The 19,226-nt window shown below is 47.7% G+C and overlaps 2 pseudogenes; one reads left to right on the top strand and one right to left on the bottom strand.

The window, feature by feature from the left end:
• LOC735678 (beta-glucuronidase-like) overlaps positions 1 to 19,226 on the top strand; it is a 469,528-nt pseudogene that overhangs the window by 17,495 nt on the left and 432,807 nt on the right.
• LOC134810243 (putative POM121-like protein 1) lies at positions 1,026 to 5,806 on the bottom strand (annotated as a pseudogene).

The following is a 19,226-nucleotide window of genomic DNA, read 5'->3' as shown; positions in this document are numbered from 1 at the left end:
GAGACTGCTTTATATTTATTTCATATTGTCTACGGCTGTAGTGTTCAGTACATTAGCCACTAGCCACATGTGGTTATTTAAATAAGATAAAATAAAAATTGGCCGGTCGTGGTGGCTCACGCCTGTAATCCCAGCACTTTGGGAGGCCGAGGTGGGCAGATCATGAGGTCAGGAGATCGAGACCATCCTTACTAAGACGGTGAAACCCCATCTCTCTTAAAAATACAAAAAATTAGCCGGGCGTGGTGGCGGGCGCCTGCAGTCCTAGCTACTCAGGAGGCTGAGGCAGGAGAATGACGTGAACCTGGGAGGCAGAGTTTGCAGTGAGCCGAGATGGCGCCACTGCACTCCAGCCTGGGGGACAGAGCGAGACTCCATCTCAAAAAAAAAAAAAATTATTAAGTTCTTTAGTTGCACTAGCCATATTTCAAATACTTGATGGATACATGTGGCTAGTGGCTAACATAATGGATAGCACAGATATAAAACATTTCCTCGTCATACAAAGTTCTATTGGATAGTGCTGGTCTGTAGCTTATAGGATGGTATCTTAGTCTGCTTCAGCTGCTAAAACAGAATACCATAAATTAGGTAGCTTAAACAGTAGGTATTTTGACCAGGCGTGGTGGCTTATGCCTGTATTCCTAACACTTTGGGAGGCCGAGGCAGGTGGATAACTTGAGCTCAGGAGTTTGAGACTAGCCTGAGCAGCATGGCAAAACCTTGTCTCTACAGAAATTAGCTGGGCATGGTGGTGCACGCCTGTAGTCTGAGCTACTTGGGAGGCTGAGGTGGGAGAATTGCTTGAACCTGGGAGGCGGAGGTTGCAGTGAGCCATGATCGCACCACTGTACTCCAGCCTGGATGACAGAATGAGACTCTGTCTCAAAAAACAAAAAACGAGATATTTCTCACAGTTCTGGAGACTGGAAGTGCAAGATCAAAGTGTTGGCAAATTACGTTTCTTAAAGAGGGCCTGCTTCCTAGATTGGAAATGGCCATCTTCTCTCAGTATCCTCACATGGTAGGGAGAAAAGCAGCTCTAGTGTCTCTTCTTATAAAGGAAGTAATGCCACCATAGGGGCTCTATTCTCATGACCTCATCTAAACCCAATTCTCTCCTAAAGGCCACGCCTCCCAATATCCTCACCTTGGGGGTTAGGGCTTTATCATATGAATTTTTTTTTTTTTTGAGACAGAGTCTCGCTCTGTCTGTCACCCAGGCTGGAGTGCAGTGGCACAATCTCGGCTCTCTACAAGCTCCGCCTCCTGGGTTCACGCCATTCTCCTGCGTCAGCCTCCTCAGTAGCTGGGACTAAGGCGCCCGCCACTGCGCCCGGCTAATTTTTTGTATTTTTAGTAGAGACGGGGTTTTACCATGTTAGCCAGGATGATCTCGATCTCCTGACCTCGTGATCCACCCGCCTCGGCCTCCCAAAGTGCTGGGATTACAGGCATGAGCCACTGCGCCCGGCCTGTCATATGAATTTTGAGGGAACACAAACATGCAGTCTGTAGCAGATGGTAATAGGCTGATATATTACACTTGTTGATGTAAATCTGATAGGTTTCTTTCTCTCCAAGGACAGCTTTTTAAATATTTAACAATACCGATAATTTTTCAGGTTCTGTGAGCATTTTATAATTTATAATTTGCAAACTTAAAATAATCTATAATCTATTTTGTCCTAACAATTACAAATATATTTTTTATTTCAGATTATATATATTCCTACCAGATGGAGATAATTACAGCTTTAAAAATTATTTTTTCATTTTATTTCACATATTGACATTAAATTTTTATTGACACATAATAATTGTACATATATATGGGGTACAATGTGATGTTTTAATACATGTACTCAATGTGTAATGATCAAATCAGGGTAATTTGCATAATGATTTTTCTGTAGGGAGAAAATTCAAAATCTACTCTTCTGGCTATTTTCAAATATATGATACGTTATTGTTAACTATACTCATCCTACTATGCAATAGGACACCAGAACTTATTCCTGCGTTCTACATCTGTTTATTAAGCCAACCGAGGATTGGAAATATTGGAAAAAAAAGTTGCGTCTGTACTGAACATGTACAGACTTTTTTCTTCTCCTTATTCCTTACACAATATAGTACAATAACTATTTGCATGACATTTACATCGGATATTATGAGTGATCTAGAGTTGATATGAAGTATATGGGAGGATGTGCAAAGGTGATGTGCAAATACTATGTCATTTTATATCAGGGACTTGAGTATCCTTTGTTATCCTCAGGAGATCCTGAAACTAGTACCCCATGGATACTAAGGGCTGACTGTATAGTCCTATCCTCACGGAACTTTCATTCTAATGAGGGAAGACTGACTATAAACAAAATATATGTAATAGGTGGTGGTAAGTACCGTGGAGAAGTAACAAATGGGGCAAAGTGAGTTATACAGCTCCATTCTTAGAAACCTTGGAGTACTTTTCTTAGTTTATACTCGTGGTGGTTTCCTTTTGTCTCCTTTATTACATGGGACTCTGACATGTGCCCATAGCTAGGGTGGCAGGTAGGATCTACCCGAAAAGCATCCTGCTGATACAGGACCAAAGCATCCTGTTGTTCTCGAGCCTATAAAAAGAGCTAATGGTCTTGCTTCTCTTAACTGTGGCCTCCTACACTGTGTTTTGGATGATTGGTGATGTCTTGGATATTCTGTTTCTTTGGAACTTTGAATATACAACACTTTACTAGGGAATTAGCAATGGAAGCAGAGCAAAGATGTACAGAGGAAACAATGCATAACTCTGATGGAATTGAAGTCATGAGGCAGCAGAGAGCTTAAATTGCAGCTTTAAAAATTTTTATTTTTTAGAGGGAATTTAATTGGGAGTAACAGAAGTAATAGTTAATGGAGCCAGAATGCTTGAGTCATATAATTGAAAAGCAGAGTTGGGAGCAACAGATGCTAAAGAGTAGTTGCTGTAGTTCCTCTTTGGGTCGTAGGAGCAGTTGTCATATTACTATATAGCTACTGAATGAAGAAGAGTTCTTAGTGAGGCCTGGGTGAACAGCTCTTCTTAGTATTCTGTGTGACCCCATTTGACCTTTTAACAAATCTCTAAGTAAATAAATAGCCCCTAAGGTAAACTAAGTTTTTCTCTGCTATTTTTTTGCTTGAGAGAGCTATAACTGTAATAGACTTATATTTCTGAACATTTCAGTGCTTGCCAATATTTGGTAATATTTATGTTTCCTATATTTGTCATGAACATTCTTCTTCCGGTACATTTTTTGTTAAATTATTGTTTCATGCATAAAAGTTCACCTTTTATTGTATAAAATTGACTCAGATTAATTTATACACATTGACAATGGGTAAATAGAATTTTTCAGATTATTAAAAGCTGAAGGATGCCCATGTAAGCAAAAAAACAAAAACAAAAACAAAAACAAAACATCAAAAATAAACCCAAACCCCTCAAACAATTTCGAACACAAAACATTCTTCTCATGCCGGCATCCATGCTTGCAGCTGTGAAGGGGGCAGGAATCAGCGAGGTGACCTGGGCTGAGTCCCGGGAGTGGGAAGAGGTGACAGGAAGGGGATCTGAGGAGGAGAACAGGGGTCCTGGTGGTCTGTGCTTCTTCCCAGACACGGGAGCTGTAGAGGGGACCTCTGCAGCAGATGCTAGGGGGGCCACTAGGCCCAGGCAGTCTTGGGACTTGGGTCTGTCCTGCTGTGCATCCATAGTGGGTGCTTTAGAAACGGGAGGCCCACCAGAAGCCCCTGTTGCAAGTGAGGACAAAGTGTGGGAAGGCCGTGAGGGTCTGCAGTCCGAGATGGCCTTGTCCTCAACGTGCAGTGCACTGTTGATGCGGGGCCTAGGGGCCTGGGATCTGGGGGAGCCACCCCTGGGGGCGAGTGTCTGCCCTGGTGCTGTATCTGCCTTGTTTTCACATTGGGTGTGACTCGAAGAGACAGCCTGAGGTCCGTCCTCACTCACTGTGTTTGAGGAACTGAGGGCCAGCTGGCAGTGGGATGAGGCTGGCCCCCTCCTCCGCTTTTGTTCCCAGAGGCCTTCCATAGAGCTGTGGGAGCTTGGGCTGGCATTTCGTTTGGGGCACGATCTGGTCCGGGAGGTCTGGGATCTCTGGTTATATCTCACTTCTGACCTCTGGGCACCTGCTGCAGCTGTGGCTGAGGCCGAGAAATGGGAGGGGCCTCCATCCACTGCATTGAGTAGTGACCCCGACGTGGGGTTCAATGTGGAGGGGGGAGGGGCTGCTGCGGCAGCTGCAGGAGCCGACCTTGTTCTTCTCCTGCCGGCATCCGTGCTTGCAGCTGGGAAGGGGGCAGGAATCATCGAGGTGACCTGGGCTGAGTCCCGGGAGTGGGAAGAGGTGGCAGGAAGGGGATCTGAGGAGGAGAACAGGGGTCCTGGTGGTCTGTGCTTCTTCCCAGACACGGGAGCTGTAGAGGGGACCTCTGCAGCAGATGCTAGGGGGGCCACTAGGCCCAGGCAGTGTTGGGACTTGGGTCTATCCTGCTGTGCATCCATAGTGGGTTCTTCAGAAACGGGAGGCCCACCCGAAGCCCCTGCTGCAAGTGAGGACAAAGTGTGGGAAGGCCGTGAGGGTCTGCAGTCCGAGATGGCCTTGTCCTCAACCTGCAGCGCGCTGTTGATCCGCTGGAATGCTGCCTCTTTTTCCAGGTGCAGGTCTTCAGCCGTGACCCGGTACCCCAGCTCTAAGAGAGGTGGCAGCATCAAAGGCTCCCCTCGCCTGCGTGGCAGCAGGGGAATCTTGCGTCTACGGGTCCTAGAGGCCTGGGATCTAGGGGAGCCACCCCTTGGGGCGAGTGTCTGCCCCGGTGCTGTATCTGCCGCCTTTTGACACCGTATGTGACCCGAAGAGACAGCCTGAGGCCTGTCCTCACTCACTGTCTTTGAGTAACTGAGGGTCAGCTGGCAGCAGGATGAGGCTGGCCCCCTCCTCTGCTTTAGCCCCAGCAAGCCTCCCGTGGAGCTGTAGGAGCTGGAGATGGCATTTCGTTTGGTGCTCAAGCTCGTCCAGGAGGTCTGGGATGTCTGGTTATATCTGATTTCTGAGCTCTGGGCATGGAGGTCTGTCTGCAGAGACCCGGGCCTGGGCCCAAAGTGAGAGAGGCCTCCATTGTCCCGCAGGGGCTGAAATGCAGACCGTGCATCCCCGGTGACCTCGGGGACCGTTCTCTGATCATCAGGATTTTCTTGGACTCTGGGATCCTTGTCCTGCTCAGGCATCCCTGCCCCGCTCTCCTTGAGGGCCCTCAACACTATCTTCCCTGGACACAAGTCTGGGGACAGCCGGGTGTTGTGAACCCCAAAGGGGTGACTACCTGCTCCTGGGCCCCACAGAGTCCTTGTGCTCAGTGTAGTGGCTGAGCTGGAGGATGCCCTGGAACTCGGAGCACACAGCACTGGCTTACTGTGGTACCTGTGCGGTGAAATTGAAGGGAGAATCACCAGGATGGAGCACAGGTCTTGCAGGATCACGGAAAACCTTCTTAGAGTTGTCTTGACACCACTGATGTCGAGTGTCCGGGTGCTTGTAGGACGGCCTGCCACTCAGTCCAGGGGCAGGAGCAACGGGGAGATCCCACAAGCAAAGTGAACTGGGGGATGGGCTGAAGGCAACTGAGCCCTACTCACAGGTCCTCGGCCTTGGCCCAAACAGGAATGAGGGGCACAGAGTGCCCGGGTAACCGCTCCTGGGAGCAGTGGGGAACCGTTAGATGCTTGAACTCTCGAGAGCTGGGCTCTGAGCGTCCTCATCCAGCTGCCAACTCGGCCAAAGTCTAAGCCAGCAGATTCTTCTGTTGCAGGGCAACGTGCCTTCTAAACCTGAGGGAGTGGGCGTGTGAGCACATAATGGCACCAGTGACAGAGCGACCATAATGGATTAATAAGCGCAGCCAGGTACCCGTGCAAGGCACTTGCTGGCAATGGCAGGAGGCGGACGTAGGGGGTCATGCAATAGGTACTGGAGGGAGAGACACGGGCACAAAGGTCACAGGAGGAACAGGTGCCCACAATGGCTGCAGATCTGCCCGTGGATCACTGAAGATTCCTGCTCTCCTGCTGAGGTGGAGACTGCAGTGAGCTGAGATCACACCATTGCACTCCAGCCTGGGCAACGAGTGCAAAACTGAGTCTCCAGATAAAAAAAAGAAAAAGAAGAAAAAGAGGCCGGGTGTGGTGGCTTATGCCTATAATCCTAGCACTTTGGGAGGTTGGGGTGGACGGATCACGAGATCAGGAGTTGGAGTCCAGCCTGGCCAACATAGTGAAACCCCGTCTCTAGTAAAAATACAAAATTTAGTCAGACATGGTGGGCAGGAGAGAGCATGTGCAGGGGAACTCCCATTTATAAAACCATCAGATCTCATGAGACTTATTCACTACCATGAGAACAGCATGGGGGAAACTGCCTCCATGATTCAATTATCTCCACCTGGCCCCACCCTTGACACATGGGAATTGTTACAATTCAAGATGAGATTTGGGTGGGGACAGAGCCAAACCATATAATTCTTCCCCAGCCTCTCCCAAATCTCATGTCGTCACATTTCAAAAGCAATCATGCCTTCCCCAAAGTCCCCCAAACTCTTATTTCAGCATTAACTCAAAATTCCATAGTCCAAAGTCTCATCTGAGACAAGGCAAGTCCCTTCCACCTATGAGCCTGTAAAATCAAAAGCAAGTGAGTTATTTTCTAGATACACAGGGATACAGGCATTGGGTAAATACACTCGTTTCAAATGGGAGAAATTGGCCAAAGCGAAAGAGCTACAGGCCCCATGCAAGTCCAAAACCCAGCAGGCAAATCTTAAAGCTCCATAATGACCTCCTTTGACTCCATGTGTCACATCTAGGTGATGCAAGAAGTGGGTTCCCAGGGTCTTGGGCAGCCCCGCCCCTGTGGCTTTGCAGGGTACAGCCTCCCTTCTGGCTGCATTGAGTGTCTGCAGCTTTTCCAGGCACACAGTGCAAGCTGTCAGTGGATCTACCATTCTGGGGTCTGGAGGATGGTGGCCCTTTTCTCACAGCTCTGCTTGGCAGTACCCCAGTGGGGACTCTGTGTGGGGGCTCCAACCCCATATTTCCCTTTGACACTGCCCTACCAGAGGTTATCCATGAGGGCCCCCCCCCCCCCCGCAGCAAACTTTTGCCTGGATTTCCAGGCATTTTCATACATCTTCTGAAATCTAGGCGGAGGTTCATGAACGTTAATTCTTGACTTCGGTGCATCTGCAGGCTTAACACCGCCTAGAACCTGAAAGGCTTGGAACTTGCACCCTCTGAAGCCATGGCCTGAGGTGTACCTTGGCCCCTTTTACCTATGGCAGGAGCAGCTGGGATGCAGGGCACCAAGTTCCTAGGCTGCACACAGCAGGGGGTTCTGGACCCACAAAACCATTTTTCCTTCTAAGCCTCCTGGGCTGTGATGGGAGGGTCTGCTGTGAGGGTCTCTAACATGCCCTGGAGATGTTTGCCCCATTGTCTTGGTGATTAACATTTGGCTCCTCATTACTTATGCAAATTTCTACAACCCAGTCTCCTCAGAAAATAGATTTTTCTTTTCTCTTGCATCATCAGGCTACAAATTTTCTGAACTTTTATGCTCTGCTTCTTCTCGAATGCTTTGTTGCTTAGAAATTTCTTCTGTCAGATACCTTAAATCATCTCTCTCAAGTTCAAAGTTCCACAGATCTCTAGGGAACTCTAGAAAAAAATTCTTATTTTCACTCTTTCGTGCCTATCTTATGCCCGTTTCTAATACAGGTGCACAATGCCTGCAGTGTCTTTGCATAGTAAGAGTGACTTTACTCCATTTCCCAACAAATTCCTCATCTCCCTCTGAGACCACCTCCGCCTGGACCTTATTGTCCATATCACTATTAACATTTTGGTCAAAGCCATTCAACAAGTCTCTAGGAAGTTCCAAACTTTCCCACATTTTCCTATCCTCTTCTGAGCCTTCCAAACTGTTCCAGCCTCTCCCTGTTACCCATTTCCAAAGTTGCTTCCACATTTTCGGGTATCTTTACAGCAGCACCCCACTCTACTGGTATCAACTTATTGTATTAGTCTGTTCTCACACTGCAAATAAAGACATACCTGAGACTGGGTAATTTATAAAGGAAAGAGGTTGAATTGACTCACAGTTCTGCGTGGCTGGGGAGGCCTCACAATCATGGTGGAAGGCAAGGAGGTGCAAAAGCATGTCTCACATAGTGGCAGGCAGGAGAGAGCATGTGCAGGGGAACTCCCATTTATAAAACCATCAGATCTCATGAGACTTATTCACTACCACGAGAACAGTATGGGGGGAACCATCCCCATGATTCAGTTATCTGCACCCGGCCCCACCCTTGACACGTGGGAATTATTACAATGCAAGGTGAGATTTGGGTGGGGACACATCCAAACTATATCAGTAGGTTTTGACTTCTTGCTTGATTGCTAGGTTGCATAGAGGACAAACATGGAAATTAATGAAGTACCTTAATATCTGGCTTCAGATCTTAGACAGGATCAGAGGGCCAGCTCAAATTTGCAAGGGGGGGAGGTAGATCCCACCATTTTATGGGTGAATGGCAAAATCAAACAGAAATTATGTGGGATGGGAGATACTGATGCAGGCATCTTTGGAAACATTCTACTTAGCTAATTTTATGCTAGGCTTTAGGTCAAGAAGGAGAGAGAGAGCTGACATGCTGTGGTACACACTTATAGTCCCAGCTACTTGGAAAGCTGAGGCAGGAGGATTGCTTGATCCCAGGAGTTTGAGGTAGTGTGCGATGATCAGATGATCGTTCTTGTGAATAGCCACTAGCCACTGAACTCCAGCTTGGGCAACATTGAGACACCCTGTCTCTTAATTTAAAAAAAAAAAAAAAGGAGGAAAGAAAGTGGTCTCAGTTTTTAATGTAAATATTTTTAATGGGATAATGATATTTTAAGATTAATGTATATTGTATGTCAGTTAACTATAGGTCAATAATTATATAAAACTTAAGGTACGAAAAACATTTATTTTTGCTAACATATCTGTGAGTTGACTGTTCTTGGCTTGGTGAGGCTGCAAGCTGCAGATAGAGTGTAGGTATGTTTTCTGTTTGTTTGTTCCCCCTTGGATCAGTGGACTACCTGAGAATGTGTTTTTGTCACAGTGATGGAATCACAAGGAAACTCCAGTTCTGGAAGTACATTTTAAGCCATTGCTTCTATCATGTCCACTAACATTCAGTCAGCCAAAGCACATACCTTGTCCATGGCTAACATTGATAGTATAGATAAATATACCTGATCTCTAGCAGGAGGAACTGCATTGTCTTGGGGAAAGGTTGTAGATATAGGGAGGGGTGATGAGTTGGGAATAATAATGTAGTCTGCCACAACCATATTAAAGTGTAACTGGATATGGTTGATGCAGAATTTTGAACCTTTGTTTTAATTCTGATTTTTACTCTTTTCCCCCATGTAGTGCCCTTTTGTAATACAGTAATTGTCATGATTTTTGTCTGAATTGAAATCTTCTATGAGATTAGATTGTCTACAAAAATACAGTCGATCCTCCTTGTTTTCAGCTTTTGTATTTGTGAACTCACCTACTATTTTTTGTAACCCCCAAATCAGTACTCACAGCACTTTCATAGTCATGTGTTTGCATAGAGTGTCAAAGAATTTGAGTTTGAACAGGATGATATTCTGCCTTCTTTTTCAGCTCTCATACAATAGTCAGGTATCCTTTTTGTGGTCTACTTAATGCCATGCTTTTCCTATTTTTGTGCTGTTTGTTGGTTGTTTTGCCATGTAAATTAACCCCCAAGCATAGTGCTGAAGTGCTGCTTAGCATTCACAAGTCCAAGAAGTCTGTGATGTGCCTTGCAGAGAAAATACATGCATTAAATAAACTCCAGGCGTGAGTGCTGTAGTGCCATTGGCTGTGAGTTCAATGTTAATGAATAAACAATGTATATTATCTATTTATTCATTCATTTAATTAATTATTATTTTTTTTTTGAGATAGAGTCTCACTGTGTTGCTCAGGCTGGAGTGCAGTGGTGCAGTCTTGGCTCACTGCAACCTCTGCCTCCTGGGTTCAAGCGATTCCCCTGCCTTAGCCTCCCAAGTAGCTAAGCCTACAGGCATGCGCCACCATGCCTGGCTAATTTTTTGTTGTTGTTGTAGTTTTAGTAGAGTTGGGGTTTCATCACGTTGGCCAGGCTGGTCTCGAACTCCAGACCTCAAATGATCTGCCCGCCTTGGCTTCCCAAAGTGCTGGGATTACAGGCATTAGCCACTGTGCCTGGCCAACAATATATATTAAATAAGCACACATACAACAAAAGTAGGTGTTGGTAAGCTTACAAAAATGTGACCAGTAGCTTGCTGAAACCTAAGTTTTTATTTGTTCATGGAACTTTCTAGACTGTAACTACACTGAATGATGAGAATCTGCTGTAATCTTTTTAGGTGCTGTAGATGAGCCATTGGATTAAATTATTACAGTATGTTTCAGACTGCTCTATGTTGAACCCTAGTGAAATGCTTCTCAAACCCTCATAAGGATCACAATCTCATGTCCTTTTTTTTTTGTTATTAAATGCCCAGTATGTGTTAGCGATTTAAACAAAATTCAAATATTTTTTTTTTTTTGAGACAGAGTCTCGCTCTGTCACCTAAGCTGGAGAGTGCAGTGGCATGATCTCGGCTCACTACAACCTCTGCCTCCCGGGTTCAAGCGATTCTCCTGCCTCAGCATCCTGAGTAGCTGGGATTACAGGCGCCCGCCACCACGCTGGGCTAATTTTTGTATTTTTAGTAGAGACGGGGTTTCGCCAGGTTGTCCAGGCTGGTCTGGAACTCCTGACCTCATGCGATCTGCCTGCCTTGGCCTCCTAAAGTGCTGGGATTACAGGCGTGAGCCACCATGCCTGGCGTTGACTTTTTAATAATAACCATTCTGACTGGTGTGAGATGGTATGCCATTGTGGTTTTGATTTGCATTTCTCTAATGATCAGTGATGTTGAGCTTTTTTTCATATGCTTGTTGGCCACATGTGTGTCTTCTTTTGAAGTGTGTGTTTATGTCCTTTGCCCACTTTCTAATGAGATTTTTTTTTTCTTGTAAATTTGTTTAAGTTCCTTATCAGTGTTGGACATTAGATCTTTGTCACATGCATTGTTGCAAAAATTTTCTCCCATTCTGTAGGTTGTCTGTTCACTCTGTTGATAGTTTCTTTTGCTGTGCAGAAGCTTCAAGAAGAAAGGAATCCGATTGGTTCTGTGTCTGTCTCTTTTGGTATTCTCAGACTTATGTAGTCATCCATATAGAAAGATGATTAGGAAAATAGGACAAGAATAGCAGAAATCTACATAAAAATGTAGGAAATTAAAATTAGTTACCAGCATACAAAAAACTACTATATGTTATAATTACATACTATAACTCACCCCTCCTTGCCAAATATTCTCTCTCTTTTGACTTCAAAATCATGGCTTATATGTACTTTCTCTATTTCCCAGATGCAAATATAATTAATTGACTTTATTTATCTAGGAAATGTTACTGATATCTTAATTGTAGTCATTGGCTTGAGTGACGGGTTTTGGTAATTCAACTACTATTACTTGAAAGTAGTAGATTTCATAGGATACTGTTATAAAATCTTTTTAACCTCTTTTCTGATTTCAGGAGTAATTAGTAATTGTGGTTTACTGGAAAATTCAATGAATAGGGTGTTAAAGGAAGCAATTCATTAATAATATATCTAATCTATTGGGAGACTGAGGCAGGTGGATCACCTGAGTTCAGGAGTTCGAGACCAGCCTGGCCAACATGGCAAAACTCCATCTCTACTAAAAATACAAAAATTCGCTGGGCATGGTGGTGCATTCCTGTATTCCCAGGTACTCGGAAGGCTGAGGCAGGAGAATCACCTGAACTCCAGAGGTGGAGGTTGCAGTGAGTCAGGATCACAGCACTACACTCCAGCCTGGGTGACAGAGTGAGACTCCATCTCAAAAAAATAATAATAATAAAATAAAAAATTAAATTAAAAAAAAGCGGGCCGGGCGCATTGGTTCAGGGCCGGGCACGGTGGCTCAAGCCTGTAATCCCAGCACTTTGGGAGGCTGAGGCAGGCGGATCACGAGGTCAGGAGATCAAGACTATCCTGGCTAATGTGGTGAAACCCTGTCTCTACTAACAATACAAAAATTAGCTGGATGTGGTGGCAGGTGCCTGTAATCCCAGCTATTCCAGAGGCTGAGGCAGGAGAATCACTTGAACCTGGGAGGCAGAGGTTTCAGTGAGTCCAGATCATGCCACTGCACTCCAGCCTGGGCGACAGAGTGAGATTCTATCTCAAAAAAAAAAAAAAAAAAAGCAACAGAAGCAAATGAGAGTGCCTGGGAGTGGTTATTGTGGGGCATTCCCGTTTCTGTGACCCAGGTCATGTCCCTCCCTAAGCCCTGGTCTCTCTTGCCTCCTGCAGGGCTGGTGAATTACCAGATCTCCGTCAAGTGCAGTAACCAGTTCAAGTTGGAAGTGTGTCTTTTGAATGCAGAAAACAAAGTCGTGGACAACGAGGCTGGGACCCAGGGCCAGCTGAAGGTGCTGGGTGCCAACCTCTGGTGGCCGTACCTGATGCACGAACACCCCGCCTACCTGTACTCGTGGGAGGTAATGGTGGTTTGGGACTTGCTTAAGGGAGGTCTTTTGCCCCCATCTGGTAGCCCTGGCTTCAGCAGGAGCCCAGGGTAGGTGAACGGGCAGGTGTGGTCCTCTGAGCTTTCTGATGTTTCCCACCCTTGGTGGGAGGCCCAGATTTTTTATCTATTTATTTATTTTTATTTATTTATTTATTTATTTGTTTGTTTATTTATTTATTTATTTTTTGTGATGATCTCACTCTGTCACCCAGGCTAGAATGCAATGGCCTGATCACAGCTCACTGCAGCTTTGAGCTGCAATCCTCCTACCTTGGCCTCCTGAGTAGCTGGTACTACAGGCACATGCCACCATGCCTGGCTAATTAAAAAAATTTTTTTTGTAGGCCGGGCATGGTGGCTCACGCCTGTAATCCCAGCACTTCGGGAGGCTGACGCGGGCGGATCACTTTAGGCCAGGAGTTGGAGACCAGCCTGGCCAACATGGTGAAATCCCGTCTCTACTAAAATATGAAAACTTACAGGGCATGATGGTGCACGTCTGTAATCCCAGCTACTCGGGAGGCAGAGGCAGGAGAATTACTTGAACCCAGGAGGCAGGCGCTGCGGTGAATTGAGATCATGCCACTGCACTCTATCCTGGGTGACAGAGTGAGACTGTCTCAAAAAAAAAATCCTTTTTATAGAGTTGGGGTCTTACTCTGTTGCCCAGGCTGGTCTTGAACTCCTGGACTCAGGTGATCCTCCTGCCTTAGCCTCCCAAAGTGTAGGGATTCCAGGCATGAGCCACCTCGTCTGGTCAAGGAGAAGGCCTGATTTTGAAGGGCAGGTCCCAGGGTCAGCCAGTGAAGGGCAGAGCCTCTGATTGCTGCTTCTCTGCAGGCCCAGAGGCGACTGCTGGGGTGCATGCACGAGGGGTCTTCCTGCTGTAGGGCAGGCCAGATGGGGCTCAGGCTGTCGGGGCGCTCACACCTGGCGCTTTGGCTGTCATAGGTGCGGCTGACTGCACAGAAGTCACTGGGGCCTTTGACTTCTACACACTCCCTGTGGGGCTCCGCACTGTGCCCGTCACCGAGAGCCAGTGGGTGAGAGCCAGTTTCATTTGCGGTAGAGGCAGCAGAGGTTGTAGAAATGCTCCTTGAGGCAGATGCCACACCCCAATTTCATGGAGTGATTTGGGCTGAGCCGAGTCTGCAGCAGGCAGAAGGCTCTGAGATGTTGTCCGAGCCTGGGCAAAGGACAATTCAGAGCTCGGGGGAATAGGGGTGTGCTCAGCACGACTGGGTGGACAGGCCCTTTGTTGTGAATCATACAGGCTTCCAGGAGCGGGTGCCTGAGGCTTCCAGACAGGCTTTGGGAGGTGGCCAGAGGAGCAGGAAATGGAGGGAGCGCCCAGGCTGGAGAGGTTCAGCCAGGCTGTCACAAGGCTTTGAAGCTTCCCATCTGAGAGCCTGGCTATTGGAGAATGTGGGTTTGGAACTTGAGGCTAGGAGGTTCTGTTCTGTCCTGTGCCAGCCACAGCCTTCGGATGGGCAGAGCAATGATGGGGGGAAGATATAAAAGAAAAGAACTGAGGAAAGAAGAAGAAAACCAGCTTCAACAACAGTCTAGGCCGGATGCGGTGGGTCACGCCTGTAATCCCAGCAGTTTGGGAGGCTGAGGTGGATGGATCACCTGAGGTCAGGAGTTCGAGACCAGCCTGGTCAACAGGTAGTGAATCCTGTCTCTACTAAAAATACAAAAATTAGCTGGGCATGGTGGTGGACGTCTGTAATCCCAGCTACTAGGTAGGCTGAGGCAGGAGAATGGCCTCAGGTGAACCAGGAGGCAGAGATTGCAGTGAGCTGAGATAATGCCACTGCATTCCAGCCTGGGCTATAGAATGAGACTCTGTATCTCAAAAAAAACAAAACAAAACAAAAAAACACAACAGTCTGTTCTGTGGAGGCCTTGGGCAGATGCTGGGAGCTCTGAGCACGGACTGGTCCCTCTGTTAGGAGCCTCTTCCCTTCATCCCTCCTGGTTAACTTGACTCAGCATAAAGGCCATTTCTTCTAAGAGCCTGTCCCTGACTCTCCAATCCGGGATGTGTCTGTTGTCTCATAGAGTGCCCAATTCCTGCCAACACTTGTCATTTCCATTCGCAACATTTCTTTCATTGTTTGTTTTTCAGAGTCAGGGTCTCATTCTGTTGCCCAGGCTGGAGTGCAGTGGTGCAATCATGGCTCGTTGCCATCTCAACCTCCTGGGCTTAAGCGATCCTCCCCACTCAGCCTCCCAAATAGCTGGGACCACAGACGTGTGCTGCCTTGCCAGGCTAAATTTTAATATTTTTTTTCCCCACGAGTCAGAGTCTTGCTCTGTCTCCCAGGCTGGAGAGCAGTGTTGCGATCTTGGCTCACTGCATGCTCTACCTCCTGGGTTCAAACAGTTCTCCTGCCTCACCCTCCCGAGTAGCTGGGATTACAGGCTCACGCCACCATGCCCAGCTAGTTTTCTTCTTTATTTTTTGTTGAGATGGGGTTTCACCATGTTGGCCAGGCTGGTCTCGAACTCTTGACCTCGTGATCCACCTGCCTTGGCCTCCCAAAGTGCTCACAGGCTTGAGCCACCATGCCCGGCCCTAATTTTTAAATTTGTTGTAGAAACAAGGTCTTGCTATGTTGCCCATGCTGGTCTCAAGCACCTGGTCTCAAGTAAGCCTCCCAAAGTGCTGGGGTTCTAGGCATGAGCCACCTCGCCTGGCACTTGCACCGTTTTTCTGTGCATGCATCTCCACTCCCACTGCCCAGGACCTGTGGACTTAGATTTGAGTCATTACTGAGCGCCTAGCACCCAGCCCTGTGCCTACCTCCCACCTTGCACTACCTGTTTGCTTGATGCATTAATAAATATTCCACCTGAATCCAAAGCCCATTCACTCCTGTGTTCAAGAGCTATTTCAGGAAGCGAACCTCATTTTTGGCACTGTCCAGTCCAGTGACCTCAGCTCTGTGTACCTGGCAGGGTGGCTACGCCTCTGGGGGAATTGGATTCAGGGGTGGGGGAGAAAGAGTGATGTTAGAGAGCTCGGTCTAGGACTAGAGGAACGTGCCCTTATATAAAACACATCTCAAGTTAGGGAAGAAAGCAGCGGCTCTGTGCTTTGTTTTTTTTTTTTCTTTTCTTTTTTTTTTTTTTTTTTTGTTTGTTTGTTTGGGGGCAGGGTCTTGCTCTGTGGCCCAGGCTGGAGTGCAGTAGCGTGATTTCGGCTCACTGCAACCTCCACCTCCCGGGTTCAAGCAATTCCTGTGCCTCAGCCTCCCGAGTAGCTGGAGTTACAGATGCGTGCCACTATGCCTGGCTAATTTTTGTATATTTAGTAGAAATGGGGTTTTGCCATGTTGGCCAGGCTGTTCTTGAACTCCTGACCTCAGTGATCTGCCTGCCTCAGCCTCCTGAAGTGCTGGGATTACAGATGTGAGCCATCATGCCTGGCCCCCAGTTGTGTTCTGTCAGGGGAAGATGGGACAGAGAGGATGGGAGGGTGTCTGAGCCTTTCCCAGACTGACGGAACCTGTGTCTTCTCTCTTTTGTGGACAGGATGGTGATTGCTCACACCAAAGCCTTGGACCCCTCCCAGCTTGTGACCTTTGTGACCAACTCCACCTACGCAGCAGACAAGGGGGTGAGCCTGGGGGTCCCCACCCCATTTCTCCCTGCCTCTTTTCCTGGGCTTGTCCTGAAGCCTGCTCATGGGAACAGCTGGAAAGAACCATGTGCTGCCAGTCTGAGCTTTTTATTTTGTTTTACTTAGAAAGATAGAGACAGGGTCTTGCCATGTTGCCCAGGCTGGTCTCGAACTCCTGGGCTCAAGTGATCCTCCTGCCTCGGCCTTCCAAAGGGCTGGGGTTACAGGCGTGTGCCACTGCACTCAGCTGCAGCCAGTCTGTTTTCAAAGATGGTCTTTGGGTTAATGACAATTCTCTCTCTGCTTACTCTCCAGGCAGTGTGGCTTTCTGAATCCAAGGAGGCTGGGCATAGGGAGATGGGATTTGTTTGCTCAGTTTGGACTCAGCATTTTTTGTACTCGATTTAATAGACTCATAAAATGTCAAAGGTTTAAGTGAGCTTAGAGTTCATCTGGCCCAAACCTGGCTGATCAGAATCTCCAGGGGACGTTTTTTTGAAATGCCAGATCTCTGCATTCTGAGATCCTGATTTAGTAACTCCAGGGTTGGAACCTGAGGTTTTTTTTTTTGTTTGTTTGTTTGTTTTTTTTGTGAAGGCAAGGTCTTACTCTGTTGCTCTGGCTGGAGTGCAGTGGTGTGATCACAGCTCACTGCAGCCTTGAATTCCTGGGCCTAAGCAACCCTCTTGCCTCAGCCTTCCAAGTAGCTGGGACTCCGGGTGTACACCACTGTGCCCGGCTAATTTTAAATGTTTTTGTAGAGATGGGATCTCACTATGTTGCCCAGGCCAGTCTCAAACTCTTGAGCTCAAGTGATCCTCCTGCCTTAGCCTCCTAAAGTGCTGGGATTACAGGCATGAGCCACCGTGCCTGGCTGATACTAGCATTCTTTTTTTTTTAAAAAAAAGATAGAATCTTGCTCTGTTGCCCAGGCTGGAGTGCAGTGGCACAGTCTCAGCTCACTGCAACCTCTGCCTCCCAGGTTCAAGTAATTCTCCTGCCTCAGCCTCCCAAGTAGCTGGGATAACAGGCACATGCCACCACGCCTGCGCTTGATCGTGGGAGGCAGAGGTTGCACTATTGTGCCACTCCATTCTAGCCTGGGCAACAGAGCGAGACTCTGTCTTCCAAACAAAGCGAAAAAGATTATCTGCGAGAATGAGTGCATTGGCCCCTTGGGTGGGAGCGCTTCTCCAGGGCAAGGTGAGGGGATGCCCAGTGCTGGGAGTGCTGCCTGGAGAGGAGTCAGTTCCAGTGGCAGGGGCCCTGGGTTTTGGCTGAGGACTGCGTGTTGGCAGCTGCTCTGCCTCTCACAGCCCTTCCCAGCTGCACACGTCGTGAGCGTCAGTGTGCAATCACAGGCCTGCCTCCTTTGGGCCACTTTGTGACCATGTTTTTTGCTGGTGGGGCAGGGTAATTTCAGGATCTAAATTGGTGCAGTTGGATGTTCTCAGCCCTGAGAGGCAGCTCTTCCCGTTCTAGGCTTTTTGTTTTGTTTTGTAGAAATGGAGTCCTACGATGTTGCCTAGGCTGGTCTCAAACTCCTGGGCTCAAGTGATCCTCCCACCTTGGCCTCCCAATGTGCTGGGATTACAGGCATGAGCCACTGTGCCGTGCTAATTTTCTTGATACTATTTTTTGTAGAGCTGGGGTCTTGCTGTGTTGCCCAGGCTGGTCTCGAACTCCTGGCCACAAGCCACCCTCCTGCCTCAGCCTCCCAGAGTGCTGGGATTACATCCCCTTCTTACCTTCTCTGTCAGAGGAGCCCCCACAGCATGTGAGTACTGAGTCATGCGGTCTTGTGGTTGCTGAACCGGCTCTGCTGCTCTGGTCCTAGGCTCTGTATGTGGATGTGATCTGTGTGAACAGCTACTACTCTTGGTATCGCAACTACGGGCACCTGGAGTTGATTCAGCTACAGCTGGCCACCCAGTTTGAGAATTGGTGTAAGACATCACAATCCCATTATTCAGAGTGCGTATGGAGTGGAAACGCTTGTAGGGTTTCACCAGGTAAGCGGTGTTGAACTTTCTGCTTGTGTATTCTCTCTGGGCAGAGATGCCACTTGCCTCCCCCACCCTGCCCTGCACCCACTGCAGTGCTCCCCTTGCTTCAGCTTTGGGCTCACCTCCCGCTACCCTGTCCATGTTCCCTTCTCACCAGCAGCCAGGCCTCTGCCCCACTCGCTTGGTCCTCAAAGGTTGACTCCTTACTGGCCTTGTTTCCAGACAGCCTCCTGTCACCCATGCCCAAGTGGTCTTTCTAACAAATCCAAATTTTTGTGTGTTTTTGAGACCGCCTCTCTCTCTGTCACCCAAGCTGGAGTGCAGTGGTGCGATCACTGCTCACTGCAGCCTTAACCTCCTGGGCCCAAGCGATCTTCCCACCTCAGCCTCCTGAGTAGCTGGGACCATAGGCACAGGCCAACATGCCTGGCTAATTTTTTTTACTTTTGTAGAGATGGGGCCTTGTTGTGTTCCCCGGGCTGGTCTTGAATTCCTGGGATCAAGTGATCCTCCTGCCTCAGGCTCACAAAGCGCTGGGATTACAGGTGTGAGCCACTGTGCCCGGCCACAAATCAAAATTTTTGAGTCCTATCATTGGCTCCCCCAGGCCCATAGGACAAAGTCCTAACCCCTAGTCAGGACACTCAGTGTCCTCTGCTCTCTCCTGGGTTTTCATCCTCTTCTCTTCTCACTCCTGGCCACTGATCTGTTTCCACTGCCCTCATTTGCTCTCCTGCTCTTGCTTGAGCTATTCTTTCTGCCTGGAATGCCCATGTTGGCACCATAATCACCAACTAAAAGATCCTTTTCTTTTTATGTTTTTAGAGATAGGGTCTTG

The sequence above is a fragment of the Pan troglodytes genome, chromosome 5, assembly GCF_028858775.2.
Source record: "Pan troglodytes isolate AG18354 chromosome 5, NHGRI_mPanTro3-v2.0_pri, whole genome shotgun sequence".
Lineage (NCBI taxonomy): Eukaryota > Metazoa > Chordata > Mammalia > Primates > Hominidae > Pan > Pan troglodytes.
The sequence above is the reverse complement of the archived record's forward strand: the minus strand, read 5'-3'. Positions and strand labels throughout refer to the sequence as shown.